This window comes from Aquarana catesbeiana, linkage group LG02 (assembly GCF_042186555.1).
Source record: "Aquarana catesbeiana isolate 2022-GZ linkage group LG02, ASM4218655v1, whole genome shotgun sequence".
NCBI classification, from domain to species: domain Eukaryota; kingdom Metazoa; phylum Chordata; class Amphibia; order Anura; family Ranidae; genus Aquarana; species Aquarana catesbeiana.
In genome coordinates, this window is record NC_133325.1 from 407,029,550 (window position 1) to 407,049,468 (window position 19,919).

Genomic DNA, 19,919 nt, shown 5'->3' on the forward strand with positions numbered 1-19,919 from the left:
TGCATAACGTGAGCAGCACCCACAAGTCACCTATAAGTGATCAGGTGGCTCTACAGCTGCCCAGATCACCTTTAAACTAAAGCCCAGAGCCTACTGTACAAAACTGCTACTACAGCTGTGAGTTTGTTTTCACCTCTTCAGACTCTAAACATATTGGCATATCCAATTGCCTAATTACCAATTACCTTTTCTAGAGTGAACAAAGAGAGATTGGGCATATAAATAGCCCAAGGTCGGACTTTAGAGGCACAATGGACAGTAATGAGTATAAAAGGTATATTTTATTTATAACAATACATGATAAAAGAAATCGCTGAGAGACGGTGCCGTCGGATGACATCATCCAATGACGCGGCTACCGTCACGCCTCCCCGCACCTGACGCCAGCAAACATAAGGCAAGAAAACAGCCGTTCCTAAATTGCATGAGATGAAGGCAATACAAGACCAGGGGGAGCAAAGGAGGGGGAGGATACCCGATCCTATATCTTCCCACAAAAACATAAGCGTAGCGAAAAGGGGGGGGGGCATGGGCGGATACAAGGGGACTGTCACACAATGCAACCCATAGATAATGCAGTCCCTGCAAAGCTGGCATAAGTCCATGGCACATAAATACATAGAGATTATTATTATTAGTATACAGGAATTATATAGCGCCTACAGTTTGCACAGTGCTTTACAACATGAGAGCAGACAGTACACCTACAGTACAAATCAATACAGGAGGGATCAGAGGGCCCTGTTCATTAGAGCTTACAATCTAGAAGGGAGGATCAAGTGGAAACAAAAGGTAATAACTGTGGGGGGTGAGCTGATGGAGAAAATGAAAATACAGTTAGGTGTGGCTAGGGTAGGAGAAGAGAAGGGTTTTCAGAGATTGTCTAAAAGCTAATAGAGTAGGAGATAAGCGGACGGATTGGGGTAAGGCATTCCATAGGATTGGAGAGGCTTTGGAAAAGTCCTGGAGGCGAGCATGGGAAGAGGTGACGAGGTAACTAGAGAGCAGGAGGTCTTGAGAGGAATGAAGAGAACGAGTGGGTTGGTATTTCGAGCCTAGGCTAGTGATGTAGCTGGGGGCTAAATTGTGGATGGCTTTGTAAGTAGTTAGTATTTTGAATTTAATTAATTTAATTGGGTGAGCGGAAGCCAGTGGAGGGATTGACAGAGAGGGGTAGCAGACAAACGATTGGTAAGGTGGATGAGTCTGGGAGCAGCATTCATAATGGATTGAAGAGGTGATAGACTATGTAGAGGTAAGCCAATGAGAAGGGAGTTGCAGTAGTCGAGGCGAGAGATGACCAGCGAGTGAATTAAGAGCTTTGTTGTGTCATTGGTTAGAAAGGGGCGTATATTGGAGATGTTGCGGAGGTTGAGGCGGCAAGATTTGGACAGTGATTGGACATGGTGCTTAACCACTTCCCTACCCGGCTATCCTGGGTGGACGTAATGACGGCCTGGGCTTCCCGGCTGCCTAGGGGGCGCGCGCCTGCCGCGTTGCTCGGGACCCGGTGCGTGTGCCCGGCGGCCGCGATGTTCGCCGGGCACTCGCGATTGCCCGTTAACCGAGCCGGACCGCGGATCTGTGTGTGTAAACACACAGATCCACGTCCTGTCAGTTGAGAGGAGACCGATCTGTGTTCCCAGTACAGCGGAACACTGATCGGTCTCCTCCCCTTGTACGTCCCCGCCCCCTACAGTTAAAATCATTCCCTAGGAAACATATTTAACCCCTTGTGTCCCCCTAGTGGTTAACCCCTTCACTGCCTGTCACATTTACACAGTAATCAATGCAATTTTATAGCATTGATCGCTGTATAAATGTGAATGGTCCCAAAAATGTGTCAATGTCCGATGTGTCCGCCATAATGTTGCAGTCATGAAAAAAAAAAAAATCGCGATCACCGCTATTACTAGTAAAAAAAATAAATTTAAAAAAAAAAAAAATGCCATAAATCTATCCCGTATTTTGTAGACCCTATAACTTTTGCGCAATCAATATACGCTTATTGCGATTTTTTTTTAACAAAAATATGTAGAAGAATACGTATCGGCCGAAACTGAGGAAAAAATTTGTATTTTTTAAAAAAAATTGGGATATTTATTATAGCAAAAAGTAAAAAATATTGTGTTTTTTTTTCAAAATTGTCGCTCTTCTTTTGTTTATAGCGCAAAAAATAAAAACCGCAGAGGTGATCAAATACCACCAAAAGAAAGCTCTATTTGTGGGGAAAAAAAGGACATCAATTTTTTTTGGGTACAACGTCGCACGACCGCGCAATTGTCGTTTGAAGTGCGACAGCGCTGAAAACAAAATTGGCCTGGGAAGGAAGAGGGTGAAAATGCCCTGTATTGAACTGGTTAAAGGAGAGTTCAGAGTCCAGGATTACACCTAGAACCCTGGCATGTGGGGATGGGCTTATAGTTGTGCCATCTATTTTAACAGAGAGATCAGGGGAGGGGGAAGGGGCATATGGGGAGGAAAAATTATAAGTTCGGTTTTGGATAGATTGAGTTTGAGAAAGTGTTGTGACATCCAGACTGATGTATCTGATAGTAAATTAGTGATACGTGAGGAGACAGGGGGAGTGAGCTGAGGGGTAGAGAAATAGATTTGGGTGTCGTCAGCGTAGAGGTGACCCAGGGAGGAGATGTAGATTGAAAATAGGAGAGGTCCAAGAACAGAACCTTGGGGGATCCCGACAGAGAAAGGAAGAGGAGAGGAGGAAGTAGAGTTTTAAGAAATGCTAAAGGTGCGGTTGGATAAGTAGGAAGAGAACCAGCGAAGTGTACAGTCTCAGAGAGACCAAAGGCGTGGATTTTTTTTTGAGGAGGGGGTGGTCAACCGTATCAAAGGCAGCAGAGAGGTCCAGGAGTAGGAGTACAGAATAGTGTCCATTGGTGTTGGCCGTTAGTAGATCGTTTGTTAGTTTTAGGAGAGCAGTTTCTGTGGAGTGTTGAGGACGAAATCCAGACTGAAGGGGATCGAGAAGGCTATTCTCAGCGAGGTGGGGATCACACACCAGTGTACCCCTATGCAGGCACACAACCTTAACAGCTATGTCCAGCCAAGGCAACAGATGGCAACAAAAGCACAGAAAATCAGAAAATCATTATTGTTCAATTCAAACAGAGAAGGAGGGGAGGGATGGGAAAAGGGAGGAGGGAGGGGAGGGTTGTTGTGAAAGCATTATCTGCTGGTTAGAATGCAATTAGGTAAACATCCATATGCAAGATCATGAAGTGCCCCAGACATGTCACACAGATATGCAAAAAAATTATCCAAGAAGGAAGAAAATTGTATTGCTCAAATACCATCATGGATTTTATATTCAATAAGTGCATAACTTACTGTCCAAAAATATCTTACATAAGCAATTAATATGGCTTAATAAGCTCAATGTCATATATAGTGTCACATATCAATAAACAAAGATTAATACCCCTATTACAGATTAATATCTTGGCATTTGGACTATAAAAGGCAGAACTGTTGGAAAAGGTCAAACGGTCAAGCAGATCCAGGAACATATATTCACATAGGAAAATATGAGAAGGAAATAAATGTATAGAATATCCCCTATAGAAAAGGTCTGAAACTCAGCACGTCATTTAGGCCAGGAAATGATGTAGCATGTAGGTTATATACCCATTGGGTTTCTTTTTGTAGCCCCCTTTGGTCAAAATTGACACCTTGTGGGTCTTCATAGACCCTATCCAGGGCAGCAAACTTAAATATATGGGGATTGTATCTATGCTTAAAAGTCACATGATAGCCAATGGCTATGTTGAGAAGACCACATGTAGCTTAGTACATGTGGTCTTTCATCCTCTTCCACAGGGGTCTGATAGTTTTGCCAATGTAGAAAGCGCCACATTGGCATAAGATGATATATACAGTTATGCTCATAAGTTTACATACCCTGGCAGAATTTATGATTTCTTGGCCATTTTTCAGAGAATATGAATGATAACACAAAAACTTTTCTTTTACTCATGGTTAGTGTTTGTTTGGCTGAAGCCATTTATTATCAGTCAACTGTCTTTACTCATAATCACAACAGAAATTACTCAAATGATCCTGTTCAAAAGTTTACATACTCCAGTTCTTAATACCTTAAACATCAATGACAGCTTGAAGTTTTTTGTGACATTTATGGATGAGGCTCTTTCTCTTCTCAGATGGTAAAGCTGCCCATTTCCTTGGCAAAACGTCTCCACTTCCTGTAAATTCTTGGGCTGTCTTGCATGAACTGCACGGTTGAGATCTCCCCAGAGTGGCTCAATGATATTGAGGTCAGGAGACTGAGATGGCCACTCCAGAACCTTCACTTTATTCTGCTGTAGCCAATGACAGGTTGTGTTTTGCATCATTGTCATGTTGGAATGTCCAAGTATGTCCCATGCGCAGCTTCCTGGCTGATGAATGCAAATGTTCCTCCAGTATTTTTTGATAACATATTGCATTCATCTTGCCATCAAGTCTGACCAAATTCTCTGTGCGTTTGTAGCTTACACATCCCCAAAACATCAGCGATCCACCTCCGTGTTTCACAGTAGGAATGGTGTACCTTTCATCATAGGCCTTGTTGACTCCTCTTCAAATGTAGTGTTTATGGTTGTGGCCAAAAAGCTCAATTTTGGTCTCATCATTCCAAATGACTTTGTGCCAGAAGGTTTGAGGCTTGTCTCTGTGCTATTTGGCGTATTGTAAGCGGGATACTTTGTGGCATTTGCGTAGTAATAGCTTTTTCTGTTTTTGTCTGTTTCAAGTGCGACAGCGCTGAAAGCTAGTGACTGTCAGTTACCCCCCGCACGTGTGCTCACTGGAGCGCTGTGGAGGGGATGGAAGCAGCTGGCTCGGGCTCTCAGCAGCGGCTTCCTGAGAGGCTGAGCCAGCCAGATGCTGGTCCAGGCTTGTGGGCAGATCCTGACCATATGGTCGCAATCTTTCCTGAGCCTGGTCTGGCTGTCTAACGCCAGCTGACTGCGGGCTACAGTCCGCTGTCAGCTGAAAACAGGTCACAGGTGTGCAGAATGATCTGCACTTCCTGTGATCCACAGAAGTACAGCAAAACAAGCTTTGGCTGTACTTCTCCTTTAACCACTTGACCACTGGGCACTTAAACCCCCTTCCTAACCAGACCAATTTTCAGCTTTCGGTGCTCTCACATTTTGAATGACAATTACTCAGTCATACAACACTGTACCCATATGAAATTTTTGTCCATTTTTTCACACAAATAGAGCTTTCTTTTGGTGGTATTTAATCACCGCTGTTTTTTTTATTTTTTGCGCTATAAAAAGAAAAAAAGACTGAAAATTTGGTAAAAAAATGAATTTTTCTTTGTTTCTGTTATAAAATTTAGCAAATTAGTAATTTTTCTTCATAAATTTTGGCCAAAATTTATACTGCTACATATCTTAAGTACTAATAAGTACAAATTGGTGTATATTATTTGGTCTTTGTGAATGTTAGAGAGTCCAAAAGCTATGGTGCCAATCTCTGAAAATTGATCACACCTGAAGTACTGACGGCCTATCTAATTTCTTGAGACCCTAACATGCCAGAAAAGTAAAAAAAAACCCAAATGACCCCTTTTTGGAAAGAAGACATTCCAAGGTATTTGAAAAGATGCATGGTGAGTTTTTTGAAATTGTCATCTTTTCCCACAAATCTTTGCAAAATCAAGATTTTTTTTTTCTTTTGTTTTTTTTCACAAAATTGTCATATTAGAAGGTTATTTCTCACACACAGCATATGCATACAACAAATTACACCCCAAAACACATTCTGCTATTACTCCTGAGTATGGTGATACCACATGTGTGAGACTTTTACACAGCGTGGCCACATACAGAGGCCCAACATGCAGGGAGCACCTCCAGGCGTTCTGGAGCACCCAGGCCAATTCTGACATTTCTCTCCTACATGTAAAAATCATCATTTATTTGCTGGAAAATTACATAGAACCCCAAAACATTATATATATATATATTTTTTAGCAAAGACCCTAGAGAATACAATGGCGGTTGTTGCAACTTTTTATCTTGCACGGTATTTGTGCAGCAATTTTTCGAACGCGTTTTTTTTGGGGAAAAAACAGTTTTGTGCTTTAAAAAAAAACAAAACAGTAAAGTTAGCCCAATGTGTTTGCATAATGTGAAAGATGAAATTATGCCGAGTAAATAGATACCTAACATGTCACCTGTTAAAAATTGCACACGCTCAAGGAATGGTGCCAAACTTCGCTACTTAAAAATCTCCATAGGTGACGCTTTCAAATTTTTTACTGGTTACATATTTTGAGTTACAGAGGAGGTCTAGGGCCAAAACTATTGCTCTCGCTCTAACGTTCGCAGTGATACCTCACATGTGTGGTTTGAACACCGTTTTCATATGTGGGCGGGACTTAAGTATGTGTTCGCTTCTGCATGCGAGCACACAGACAGGGGCGCTTTAAAAAAATTTTTTTTTTATTGTTCATTTTACTTTATTTATTTTAGTTTGACACGTTTTTCCCCCCCCAAAATTTTTTGATCACTTTTATTTCTATTACAAGGAATGTAAACATCCTTGTAATAGGAATATGGCATGACAGGTCCTCTTTACAGTGAGATATGATGTCAATAAGACCCCACATCTCACCTCTAGGCTGGAAAGCCTGAAATAAAAAAAAAAAAAAAAAAAAAAAAAAACGATCCCAGCTTCGATTGTAGCGGTGAGTCGGTAGAAGCACCGGAGGGTGGCGGGAAAAGGGGGGCGTCCCCTCTCGCCTCCCATAAGAACGATCAAGCAGTGGAACAGCGGCTATGATCATTCTTATGGTGTAGGAAATCGCTGGCTGAAAAAGCTGATGTCTGAATGATGCCTGTAGCTGCAGGCATCATTCAGATATCCCCGCTCAAAGTCAAGGACGTCATATGACGGTGGGCGGGAAGTGGTTAGAAATTGCGGAGTATTGCGGGGTATTGCAGAGTAGTGCAGGGCAGAGTATTGCCGGTATATTGCAGAGTATTGCCGGGTATATTGCAGAGTATTGCCGGGTATATTGCAGAGTATTGCCGGGTATATTGCAGAGTATTGCGGGGTATATTGCAGGGCATATTGCAGAGTATTGCAGGGCATATTGCAGAGTATTGCAGGGCATATTGCAGAGTATTGCGGGGTATGTTGCAGAGTATTGCAGGGTATGTTGCAGAGTATTGCTGGGCATGTTGCAGAGTATTGCAGGGTATATTGCAGAGTATTGCAGGGTATGTTGCAGAGTATTGCGGGGTATATTGCAGAGTATTGCGGGGTATGCTGCAGAGTATTGCAGGGTATGTTGCAGAGTATTGCAGGGTATGTTGAAGAGTATTGCTGGGTATGTTGCAGGGTATATTGCAGAGTAGTGCAGGGTATATTGCAGAGTATTGCGGGGCATATTGCAGAGTATTGCGGGGCATGTTGCAGAGTATTGCTGGGTATGTTGCAGAGTATTGCTGGGTATGTTACAGAGTAGTGCAGGGCATATTGCAGAGTATTGCAGGGCATATTGCAGAGTATTGCAGGGCATATTGCAGAGTATTGCAGGGCATATTGCAGAGTATTGCTGGGTATGTTGCAGAGTATTGCAGGGTATGTTGCAGAGTATTGCAGGGTATGTTGCAGAGTATTGCTGGGTATGTTGCAGAGTATTGCAGGGTATATTGCAGGGATATAAAAAGAAAAGGTTTGCTCGGGCCTGCAGCACACCGCTCAGCGCCAGATGGATAAATCAATGTCCAAAAATAAGAGAGCAGAACTAGAGAATGGGGGAGGTAAAAACACTCAGTTTCTACACTAAGTGATCCAAGAAACAGCAGCCGTTTAAAGAATCCTAAAATTGCAAAATAATAGTATATATAAACAATTCAAGTAAACATACACTACAAACAGCGCTATTGTTGAGCAAAAACATATAAATAAAAATCATGCGGCCAACTACGCACAAAAGTAATTAAACAGAGAGGTATAGAGTCTGTGAAGTGATCAGGAAAATGTCCATAAGTGATAATACAGCTGAATCACAGTGTGCGCCTTCCACCGGTCAGTAGGATTTCACCCTGTGTTGACACTCTCCCCCTAGGGGGTCAAACTCACCAAATCTGCAAGTTAAATAAGCCTCCAAGAGAAAAAGCTCTCCTTATCACATCTCTCTCAGTACCACTCCAGGGGGTTCAGGGGGGGTCACAACTCCAGACAAATAGATAACAGAGAAAAAAAGTGTGCACATAGCGTAGTTCTGTTTATTAAGATGAACCCCACAATCTTCACAAAACACCCCTCAACCAATATACGTACAAAATAAAAGCAGTCAATCAAGCAAATAGAGGTATTGCGTATCACCGTTCCGAAAATCAGCCGGCTCGGTATCCAGGGGAACAGATCACTTCCTGGTTGTGGATCAGGCTGTGGTAGAGCGCATACCTCACTTCTGGCGTCGTGTAAGTTAGGGCGTGGCTCACGTGATCCGTGATGCGCCGGGTCCTCTGGACCCGGTGGTCATGGAAGTTCTCGGGTGCGCGCCCCAGGGGGCGCGCGAGAGCAGGTTTCTGGGATGACGTCCATGGACGTCCACCCAGAACTAGCCGACCGCGCTGCAGCCGTCTTTCGGCTATGGCCCGGTCAGCAAGTGGTTAATGAAGCCACCTCTTAATTATTAGTAAACTGTAATATATTAAAATTATGTTTTTGGGCTCAATACCGCTTTAATCATATGTCTTTGTCTCATTTTTCATTCCCCTAGGCCATTTTTTTTAGCCCTTGGTGAAAGTTTCTATATCTTATGGCCTTTGCTAACCTCTCCCCCTTGTCTCTAAATCAACTTACATAGTCTTTGGTGTCTTGGATCTCAATTTCTTTTTTATCTTTTCATTTCTGGTTATGAAGAATGTAAACAAGCACAGCACGTACAAATAGCAAGAAACTAAGACCCAAATAGACAGGAACAATAAAATACAAACAGAGCATAGAGATAACATCAAAATGACATATTGACTGAATCTACTGCACAGGGACAGATAACAAGATTACAAGTAGGAATCATCTGGGCTTTATGAAAAAATATACACCAAACATACCTGTTTGCTTTCTTGCAAGAGTAAGTGCTCCTTTTATGAAAAAAGGATTTGATCTTTTGATTCACTACTGTGCAGAACATTAAAGTAAACTCAGGAAAGTGGCTAAATGATCAAGTGAAGCAATATTTTGTTTTCTGTGTCCATTTTTAAGAAACACATGTCAATAGCGTTTAGGTAGACATACAAGATGTAAATGTCTGTTGCTTCGGTAGGCATTAGAATGAAGTATTACCTTTTTGTTACTTAATGTTCTTCTGCTTGTATCTTTAGTTACTTGTTTGGGTATTGCAGTTTTCATTATTTTCTTTCTACCTCAGCATTTATAACACAGAAAGGTTTTTTTTAAAATTATAGTCACTTAGTATAATAAAGAAAAGTGGAGATATTTAGAACTATTTGATTTCTATTCATGGAATCCGAGAGACTTTATCTTTATTGTGATAACCTGAAAGCAGCTTTGATAATATTTTTCAGCTTTGAAAGAGAAGGATTGCCATGGTAAATGGTTTATTCTTTGTTTAACAGACTTGAATATTCAGATAAATTAAGCAATCTGGGGAAAGATTTGGGACTTTATATGACAGTCTGCTCACATAATTTGTAATAAAAACATCTTTGCCATTCTGAAGCTTCCCTCCAACCACTTTGCATATTATTTTATATATACTGCGTTCTGTACTTGCCAAATATGCTGCAGAAATCTCCCTCCGCTGAGTCTGGCTGCATCCATCTTAACTGTGGGCAGTTGCAGCTGCTGCCTGTTCACTTTTTGGATTTACACAGAGGCACACGTCCAGCTCTGCAGCTCTCATTGGCCCTCTTATGACTCATCCCCCATCCCTTCCTGGCAAATTCTCCCGAGAGTGAAAGAGAGAGCTGTGCATGATGTCATAAGCCTAGGCTTTTTACCAGACAAGAAACAGGAAGTGGGCTGTATAAGGTATTTACTGGCAGAAAAAAATGTTTTACTATAAAAAGTTAAAACAACAAGGGCAGAAGATTTAATAGATGGAAAGATGGAAAATGACTGAAGTTCCACTTTAAGATTGTAGTTTTTAGGTTAGTGGTTAATGTGTGGACTAGCGCTACTCTTATCACTATATATTGTTTTTGATTGTTTTCTACAATAATTAGAGCAGCAGCTGTCCATTAGAGCACATCTCTGTTGTGCTGTTATTTTTGACACATTACTTCATGTACACTACAGCTTATAAACTTGAGTTTAGGAGCTTTTGCTGTTTTTGTCAATGTACACATAGGCTTTTAGGATAGTTTAGGAGCTACCTCAATTAGGAGAAGAATTCAGGATAGGAACATTTTGACCGCTGGTAGTCAAAGTAGGCTATGTGTACATGAAGCCTTACCGAAATTGAGCTTTAGGGCCGGTTCACACTGGTGTGTTGTCAGAGATCGGATGTGATTTGCACCGCACTGCAGTGAAAATCACATGTGATCTCTGTGCGATGCGATTTCAGCCATAATAATCGTATGGCTGAATTTGCATCAAACTCGCACAGGACCCTTTTTTTTTTGTCCGCAGCAGAATCAGATTGCATGGGTGCTAGCAGCCGAATAGCGCCGCTAAAATGATGGTAAAGCGCCGCTAAAACTAGCAGTGTTTTACCGTCAACGCATGCCTGCTCCAGTGTGGAAGCAACCTTAAGTAATAAGTGATACAGAAATTGTTTTACATTTATTAAACAAAACAAACCTCAAATCAGTTCACTTGTATGTATAATTTAGATAACAAAAAAAAAAAAACTATATCGTAAATATTAAATGCACAAAAACAGGTAATCAAAACTTTTGGACTTTACTGCTTAGTTTTTTTTTTAATTCATTAGTATATTTTTTTTTAAAAAATTGCGTTTAAAAGACCGCTGCGCAAATACCGTGTGACATAAAATATTGCAATAACAGCTATTTTATTCCCTAGGGTCTCTGCTAAAAAAAATATATATAATGTTTGGGGGTTCTAAGTGACTTTCTAGCAGAAAATACAGGATTTTTACCTGTAAGCAACAAGTGTCAGAAAAGATTTAGTCTTTAAATGGTTAAACTGAGAACTCCTCCCCAAGGAGTTCAGCTCATTGATAAAAGAACCAAGAAGAGATACAATGTTTCTTCCTATCAGATTTGGCAGGCTGCCCAGAGGAGGAGAGAAGTCTCTTCAGAGAAAAATATATGGTTATTCCTGCACTATCATATGTGTTGCAATGTAGCTAATGGAAAAGCTGCCTACATCGGATAGGGTACACCCTGCCCCTAATTATCCAATGAAACAAAAATAAAGCGTGGTGCTGCGCTAATCCAACAGGGAAATATTGCAAAGTAAAATAAAGTGACAGTGCTATTGATAAACACACTAAATAAACAAGATAATGCAAGTGAAATAAAGTGACAGTGCTAATAATATCACATAGCAATAAGTGACTGTAAACAAACATAACATACATGTGACCAAAGCATGTGAAATGTGTATGGGTACAACTTACAGACCCAATCGGTGAAAAATAAAATATATATATATATATATATATATATATATATAAAATTATAGCTTAAATAAGGTGCAAATGTATAATCTAAATGTCATACTGTGCATGCCATGCACACAGCAAGCAAACACTACACAAAGTGACTTGTGCAACGGAACCAAAATCCTTCTGATTAAAAGTACAAAAATGTCCAAATAAAGTGAACATATAACAGTCCTGTTTGAAAAGTGGGGTGGCTGGAACCAATTTATAGTGATACTTTCTCTTCGTGCAACAAACCACACACTTATACGTAGTGGCCCCTTACCTTCAGGTAATGGGGTAACAGCATAAGACTAGAGTTGCCACCTCATCCCTTTAAACCCGAACACCTTTGAATTACACAGGTTCTGAAGGCTAATTAAATGCAGATAAGGCACCAAGTGAGTTTAATTACCACCTTAATCAGCCACAGAACCTGTGTAATTAATATGTGTTCGGGTTTAAAGGGATGAGGTGGCAACCATACATAGACCAGTATTAGCAGTAAGCCCTTTATCTTTATGCAGGAACTTGGTCCTTCCAGATAGTGGGGTATCAGCGTAGGAGTAGCAACCTTTTATCTTATAAGCGACATCCTCATGCAGAAGCTCAGTCCCTCCATGGATATAAGGGGGGTAACAAATGAAAGAAAAGGAGGATCCCAAATAGTGTAATATTGTCGGCTCAGAACTTGCTTTTTATTAATATAATAAAGTACTCACATAACAGTAAATAAACAAGTGCCTTATCTCTGACAAGCGGCGAGCTCGTAATCTCCAGTTAGCATAGAGTGCCTGTCCCGTCCCTACGCGTGATGTCACACACCTCGTGACTTCATGAAGCGTTCATGTGCGTGTAAAGGCAGGCGTCCAAATACGTTTGGTATTATAGTGTATATTAAAATGCTAAACTACAGACAGATATAAAACACAAATGAAAAAGTTACATAGTCATTAAAAATAATTGCATGTGTTTCTTATATTAAACTAGTGTTTCTTTTTTTATGTAAAGTCCCTGTAGGCAAAGAGTCTGGCAGTGAGAGAGAGACTAACCAACCAAACTCTATTGTGCACATTGGGTGACACTGCATATAGTTACAGTAGGAGACAGCAAAATAAGGAGCGGGGTGACCTTATCATCTGACTTGCCCAACCAGCAAGCAGGGAAATAAAATTTGACTAAGCAGTGCTGCAAAACATAGTTATGATTTATTAGTTTGGTCGTGTATGTATATATATATATATAAGGCAGTGCTGGAAAATAATGGTGGCCACACAAAATATTCACGCTTTGGACCCAATTTGGACATTTTCAATTAAGGGTGTACTCACTTTTGTTGCCAGTGGTTTAAACATTAATTAATTATATTATTAATTTTATATATATATATATATATATATATATATATATATATATATATATAATTAATAATATAATTAATTAATGTTTAAACCACTGGCAACAAAAGTGATATATATATATATATATATATATATATATATATATAATTAATAATATAATTAATTAATGTTTAAACCACTGGCAACAAAAGTGAGTACACCCTTAATTGAAAATGTCCAAATTGGGTCCAAAGCGTGAATATTTTGTGTGGCCACCATTATTTTCCAGCACTGCCTTAACCCTCTTGGACATGGAGTTCACCAGAGCTTCACAGGTTACCACTGGAGTCCTCTTCCACTCCTCCATGATGACATCATGGAGCAGGTGGATATTAGAGACCTTGCGCTCCTCCACCTTCGGTTTGAGGGTGCCCCACAGATGCTCAATAGGGTTTAGGTCTGGAGACATGCTTGACCAGTCCATCACCTTTACCCTCAGCTTCTATAGCAAGGCAGTTGTCGTCTTGGAGGTGTGTTTAAGGTCGATATGTTGGAATACTGCACTGCGGTCCAGTCCATGAAGGGATGGGAACGTGCTCTGTTTCAGTATGTCACAGTACATATTGGCATTCATGGTTCCCTCAATGAACTGTAGCTCCCCAGTGCCGGCAGCACTCATGCATTCCCAGACCATGACACTCCCACCACCATGCTTGGCTGTAGACAAGACACACTTGTCTTTGTACTCCTCACCTGGTCCCGCCACACACGCTTGACACCATATGAACCAAATAGGTTTATCTTGGTCTCATCAGACCACAGGACATGGTTCCAGCAATCCATGTCCTTAGTCTGCTTATCTTCAGCAAACTGCAGCCTTTCTTGTGCATTATCTTTAGAAGAGGCTTCCTTCTGGAACGACAGCCATGCAGACCAATTTGATGCAGCATGCGGCGTATGGTCTGAGCACTGACAGGCTAACCCGCCACCCCTTCAACCTCTGCAGCAATGCTGGCAGCATACGGAATTACGCTATGGGCATCCCTTCTATCCCATACACGATGAACAAATAAAATGTCTCCAACAACATTAAAAGTAAAGACCAGGGTTACCAAGGATTGCTACACAGTGGCAGATACTGTGACCGTGCAGTACCCCTGGGGGGGGGGATGAGGCTTGTTGGTGAGTGCATTCATAATAGGAGCACAAATAAGGATCACCAGCTGTCACCTAAATAAGTTGTTTTTCAAAAACATCATCTTCTTTTAAGCACTGAACATTTTATGAGCACAAGTCACTTTGTTTTATAACAAGCACTTGACACTTTTTGAGCACTAGTCACTTTTTTTGTGCATATTTAATTTCTATTTTTATTAGAATATGTATTATTTACTATAATATGTTATTTATCATACATTGCACATAACCAATTTTGTCTATAACTTACCAGAGGGTGTAACACACTTCAAAGATTTCAATTACACCATTTTGTATTATCACTTATTTGGTCCCATCACACTATTTGTACTAGAATACATCTAGTCTATAGGCATCACTAATTTATTTACACACTTTGTTTACTTTACACACCGGCTTGCTAACACCTTTTTGGGCAACGGGTTACAGAGGGTGTAACACATTTTGGAATTTTTAACATCTTGATACAGCTAGCCTTCAGCACATTATTTTTACAATTTTATTATACAGGGTCACATATGCACTAGTTCACAATACCTGCACTGAGTATATGGAGAGGGTGTAGCACCAATAAACAATAGGAAAATTATTGCTGTTTTTCCTTCACCCATTTTTGGATTTTCCTATCCAAACTCATATACTAGTTATACATGAATCCCTCTTCTATTAGAGGCTAACATATTCAAACAACACCTCACCAGGTATTACACTCTGCAGAGGGTGTAACACATGAATTTGGTTCTTTTGGCTGAAAACTTTTTTATATATCTTTTTTGTCTTGTGCTGATCAAATTCCTTATACACCCACTCCAAGTCTCGGAAAGCTGCAGAGGGTGTAACACAACGGGTTCACTACAACAAGTGTTTTATCCCAAATTAGAACAGCGCCCATTTCCATTTAACTTCAGTACACTCTACCTTGGTTGTAGTAGTGTATCTGTAGGGGCAGCAGTTCATCTTCAGTTTAGTGTATTATATTTTTAGTCCATCTCCTTCTGTACTTGTATCCTGTGCGCGGATTTACCCACACACCTTCTGGTGAACTCCATGCCCAAGAGGGTTAAGGCAGTGCTGGAAAGTAATGGTGGCCACACAAAATATTCACACTTAGGTTCCAATTTGGATATTTTCACTTAGGGGTGTACTCACTTTTGTTGCCGGCGTTTTAGACATTAAAGGCTGTGTGTTGAGTTATTTTGAGGGGACAGCAAATTTACACTGTTATACAAACTGTAAATTCACTGCTTTACATTGTAGCAAAGTGTCATTTCTTCAGTGTTGTCACATGAAATGATATAATAAAATATTTACAAAAATGTGAGGGGTGTACTCACTTTTGTGAAATACTGTGTGTGTGTGTGTGTATATATATATATATATATATATATATATATATATATATATATATATATATATATATATATATATATATAAAGGTCTGAGCTCAGTTTTAAGTATATGTCATAGCAATTTAGTGTCTGCCATATCACGTATAAAGCACAGTATACAGAGGGTAAAATAAGTATTGAACATGTCACCATTTTATATTTCTAAAGGTGCTATTGACATGAAATTTTTACCACATGTCGGTAACAACACATACAATCCATACATACAAAGAATCCAAAAGAAATAAGTCCAGAAATTAGGTCGTGTAATACAATGGATTGACACAGGGAAAAATTATTGAACAGGCTAACTGAAATGTATTTAATACGTGGTACAAAATCTTTTGTTGGTAATGACAGTTTCAAGACACCTCCTGTATGGAGAAACTAGTCGCATGCATTGCTCAGGTGTGATTTTGGCCCATTATTCCACACAAACAGTCTTCAATTCTTGAACTCTGATCTTTAGTTCTTTCCATAGATTTTCTATTGGATTCAAGTCAGGTGATTGTCTGGGCCATTGTAGCAGCTTGTTTTTTTCTTTGAAACCAATTGAGAGTTTCCTTGGCTTTGTGTTTGCAATTATTGTCTTGCTGAAATGTCCACACTTCATTTTCATCTTTATCATCCTGGTAGATGGCAGCAGATTTTTATTAAGAATGTCTTGTATTTTTCCATCCATCCTTACTTCAATGGCATGAAGTTTTCCAGTACCATATGCTGAAAAACAACCCCACACCATGATGTTCCCACCTCCAAACGTCACTGTTGGTATGGGTGTTTTTGGAGTCATGTGCAGTGCCATTTGACCTCCAAACATGGTTTGTATTACGGCATCCAAAGAGTTCAATTTGGATCTCATTGGACCATACTATATTTTCCAAGTATTTCATAGGCTTGTCTAAATGCTGTGCAGCAAACTTTAAACAAGCTTCAACATGCTTTTTCTAAAGCAATGGAGTCTTGCGTGGTGAGCATGCATACAGACTTTGGCGGTTGAGTGCATTACTTATTGTTTTCTTTGAAACAATTGTATCTGTTAATTTCAGGATTTCTAAAGCTCTCCACAAGTGGTCCTTTGCTCTTTCACATCTCTTCTGATAATATTTTTTACTGCTCTGTGAGAAATCTTGCAAGGAGCACCTGATCTTGGCCAGTTTATGGTGAAATGATGTGCTTTCCACTTCTGGATTATGGCCTCAACAGTGCTCACGGGAACATTCAGAAGTTTAGAAATCCTTCTGTAACCAATGCCATCAGTATATTTTGCAACAATAAGGTTGCAAAGGTCTTGAGAGAGCTTTTTGCTTTTACCTATCATGAGATGTTTCTTGTGTGACGCCTTGGTAACGAGACACCTTTTTATGAGCCATCAGTTGAGACTGAACCAGCTGATATTAATTTGCACTGACAAGGGGCAGGATTGCTTTTTAATTACTGATAGATTTCATCTGGTATCTTGGCTTTCCATGCCGTTTTGCTCCTCCCTTTCTTCATGTGTTCAATACTTTTTCCCTGTGTCATTCTATTTTATTACACATAACTTAATTTCTTTTTTTTATATAAATTCTTTATTTTAAATTTTTATACAGTACAAACACAGAACACAAAACCCTGTTCCCTGTCCCTCACATTGTTCCTTTTCTGCCTGTCCTCAGCGTCATCTACTCTGTGTTGGAGCGATCTTACCATATCTCTTATCTCTGCCAGTTGTGAGCCTTGGGTATGAGAAACATCCTCCACCTCAGAGATGCGATCCTCTGCTGTGGTGCGTCTGCCTCTGATTTTGTCCAAAATCGTGTCTAATGAGGTTACACTCTGAGGCCAGAAAATCAATGCAGCCCATGAGCTCAGATTTTGATGCTGCAATGGCTTCCAGGATCGGTCCGGTAATGGCTACAGCATCCACCTCAATCTCTGGTGACAACCGTGGTGAGTTCCCCGATTTCTGGGACACACTGCTCGCCTGCTGCTCCATCCTCGTGTTCTGCAGCCTGACGCGCTGTGATGTAGACACAGGAACCAAGATGGCACGGGTGGAGCTAGCAGCCATGCTGTTTTGGGAACGGAGCTGCCACTGATCCAACGACGGCTGTGAGTGCTGCTCCTTCAGCTTTTTGGATGCCGAGGATGGCATCCTTTTGTTCCCAGAGGTCTCCACTAGTGTGGTAAAGGTATAGATTCGCATGGAGGTCGGTCAAACGGGCTGAAATCCATGTAATGTTCAGGAGGATAGCCGGAGCTCCGAGAAGACACATCCTGCCCCGATCACATCCAGTCATGCCCCCACACATAACTTAATTTCTGAACGTATTTGTTTTGGTTTCTTTGTATGAATGGATTGCTTGGATTGTTACAGACGTGTGGTGAAAATTTAATGTCAATAGCACCTTTAGAGATATATTTAACTAGAAAAATGTTGAAGAGTTCAATACTTATTTTACCCGCTGTAATTCAATATCTTTTTCTCCTTCACGAATGAAGTTATAAAATGCTTCACTAAAGGGCACAGACAATATAAAATAAGTATTCTATTGTATGCCCATTAATGAGAATATAAACCATGAGACATAATTGCACCAAACTAATGTCAGAAAACATTTGCATAATTCATTTAAACAGACCTAAAACTGCATGACTATTCTTCTAAAACATTGTTTTCTGCTTCTTATCGAATGTTCCCAGGGCTGTTTTATAGGCTGACCACAAAGAAATGTCTACAATTTGCTCCATTCTGTTTTGATTTAACACAGTATGGACCATCTCTGCTTTTAATTAGATGCAATTAGCATATGTAAATTGTAGTGGCAATATAGAAATCTGCCATCATAGTATAAGATACTTAGGTTTCTTTTGTGTAGTGTAAACATCAGATGCAGTCAGAGGTTAGAACCTTTCCCTATCTGTTTGACTATTAATGGCTTTTTATTTTGTATAAACACCATCTGAATTAAAGTGATTGTAAACCCCATTCATCTAATGTAATCTAGGCACATATATCGGTAGTGTTTACATATCTCTCTCCAAAGCTCTGGGTGCCGTTTCTCTCTGGTGCTTTGTTCCTCTGTTATTGAGTCACTTCTGACAAGTTCTCCGACACTTGAGATAAAAGTAACTAAAAATTTGTGTCAGGGAGGGAGCTTAGAAAGAGAAAAACAGAGAGCTTGTCTATTCACTATACAACTCTGCATGTTCCTTCATTCCTCTGCCTATGGGGACGGAGTATCCCTTTCCTCCAATCAGCTCTCACACAGTGTAAGCCCAGACTCCACACCCACTGCTGAAAGAGTAAGAAAGATTTTTAACACAATCTGCACTTTCCAAAGAGTGTAGAAAGGGGAAGACAGCAGCAAGTAAAATGTATGTAGGATGATTTGTTTCATCTCTGTGTATCATCTGAGGCTATTCACTTCACTGGGTATATGTGAGGGTTTAGCACCACTGTAAAGTTTCCTTTGTGATAGATTTGGTATTTATTGATGGTAAAACGATATAAATACCTATTTGCTTTCATAGAGAGACTGAGGTGATGAGAAGAAATATTGGTATACAGTAAATGTAGTATCTATCAATTGTCCAACACAATAATATTTACAAAATTGCAGTCAAAATAAAATGATCTACTCAACAATTTATTATATAGTACAAAACATGCGCAGACAGAGTGGCAATACAGAAAAGTGAATTTACTGCCACTCTGAAGAGGTATTATGAACTGACAGGATTACCAGGTATTTACTATGTAATCTATTTTTATCCTGTTCAGTGTTTTTATTGTAATTGGGTATGTGTTCATACAAACAGGTGTTACATCTGTTAGGATAGGGCATATAAGTTTTGAAAGATTATTTAGGCCGTAGTATAGAGATGAACAAACTGAGTATCTCAAAGTCAGGCTCGGTTCACACTGCCGCAACTTGGGATTTGACTTGTGAGACCCTGAATCCCATGACATGTGAAATCCCATGTTAGTCAATGAGAGTGGTCTTAATTAGCACGACTGAAGTCACCCTGACTTTGGAAAAGGTTCCTGTACTACTTCAAGGCAGCTTCCGACTTGTGCCCGTAGACTTTTAATAGAAGTCGCCTCCAAGTTGGATCCTCATCAAGAGTATCTACGTAGTGCATGGCATCTTCCTGTATGCTGTTATCTCTGCACACCTGCACAAGACAAAGTCGTGTTACGTTGCATCAAAGTAGTACTCAAGTCGCCAGCAAATCGCCAGAAAGTCACCTGGCAAAGTCACACTGTAAGTCGCGCGACTTTCAAGTCACAGTATTGTTAACAGAGCCTAAGAGTAAAATATCAAACATAAACAAACCAGAGGGTCATCCATGCAGATGGTTGAATGGGTGAATGTCTGGGGGAAG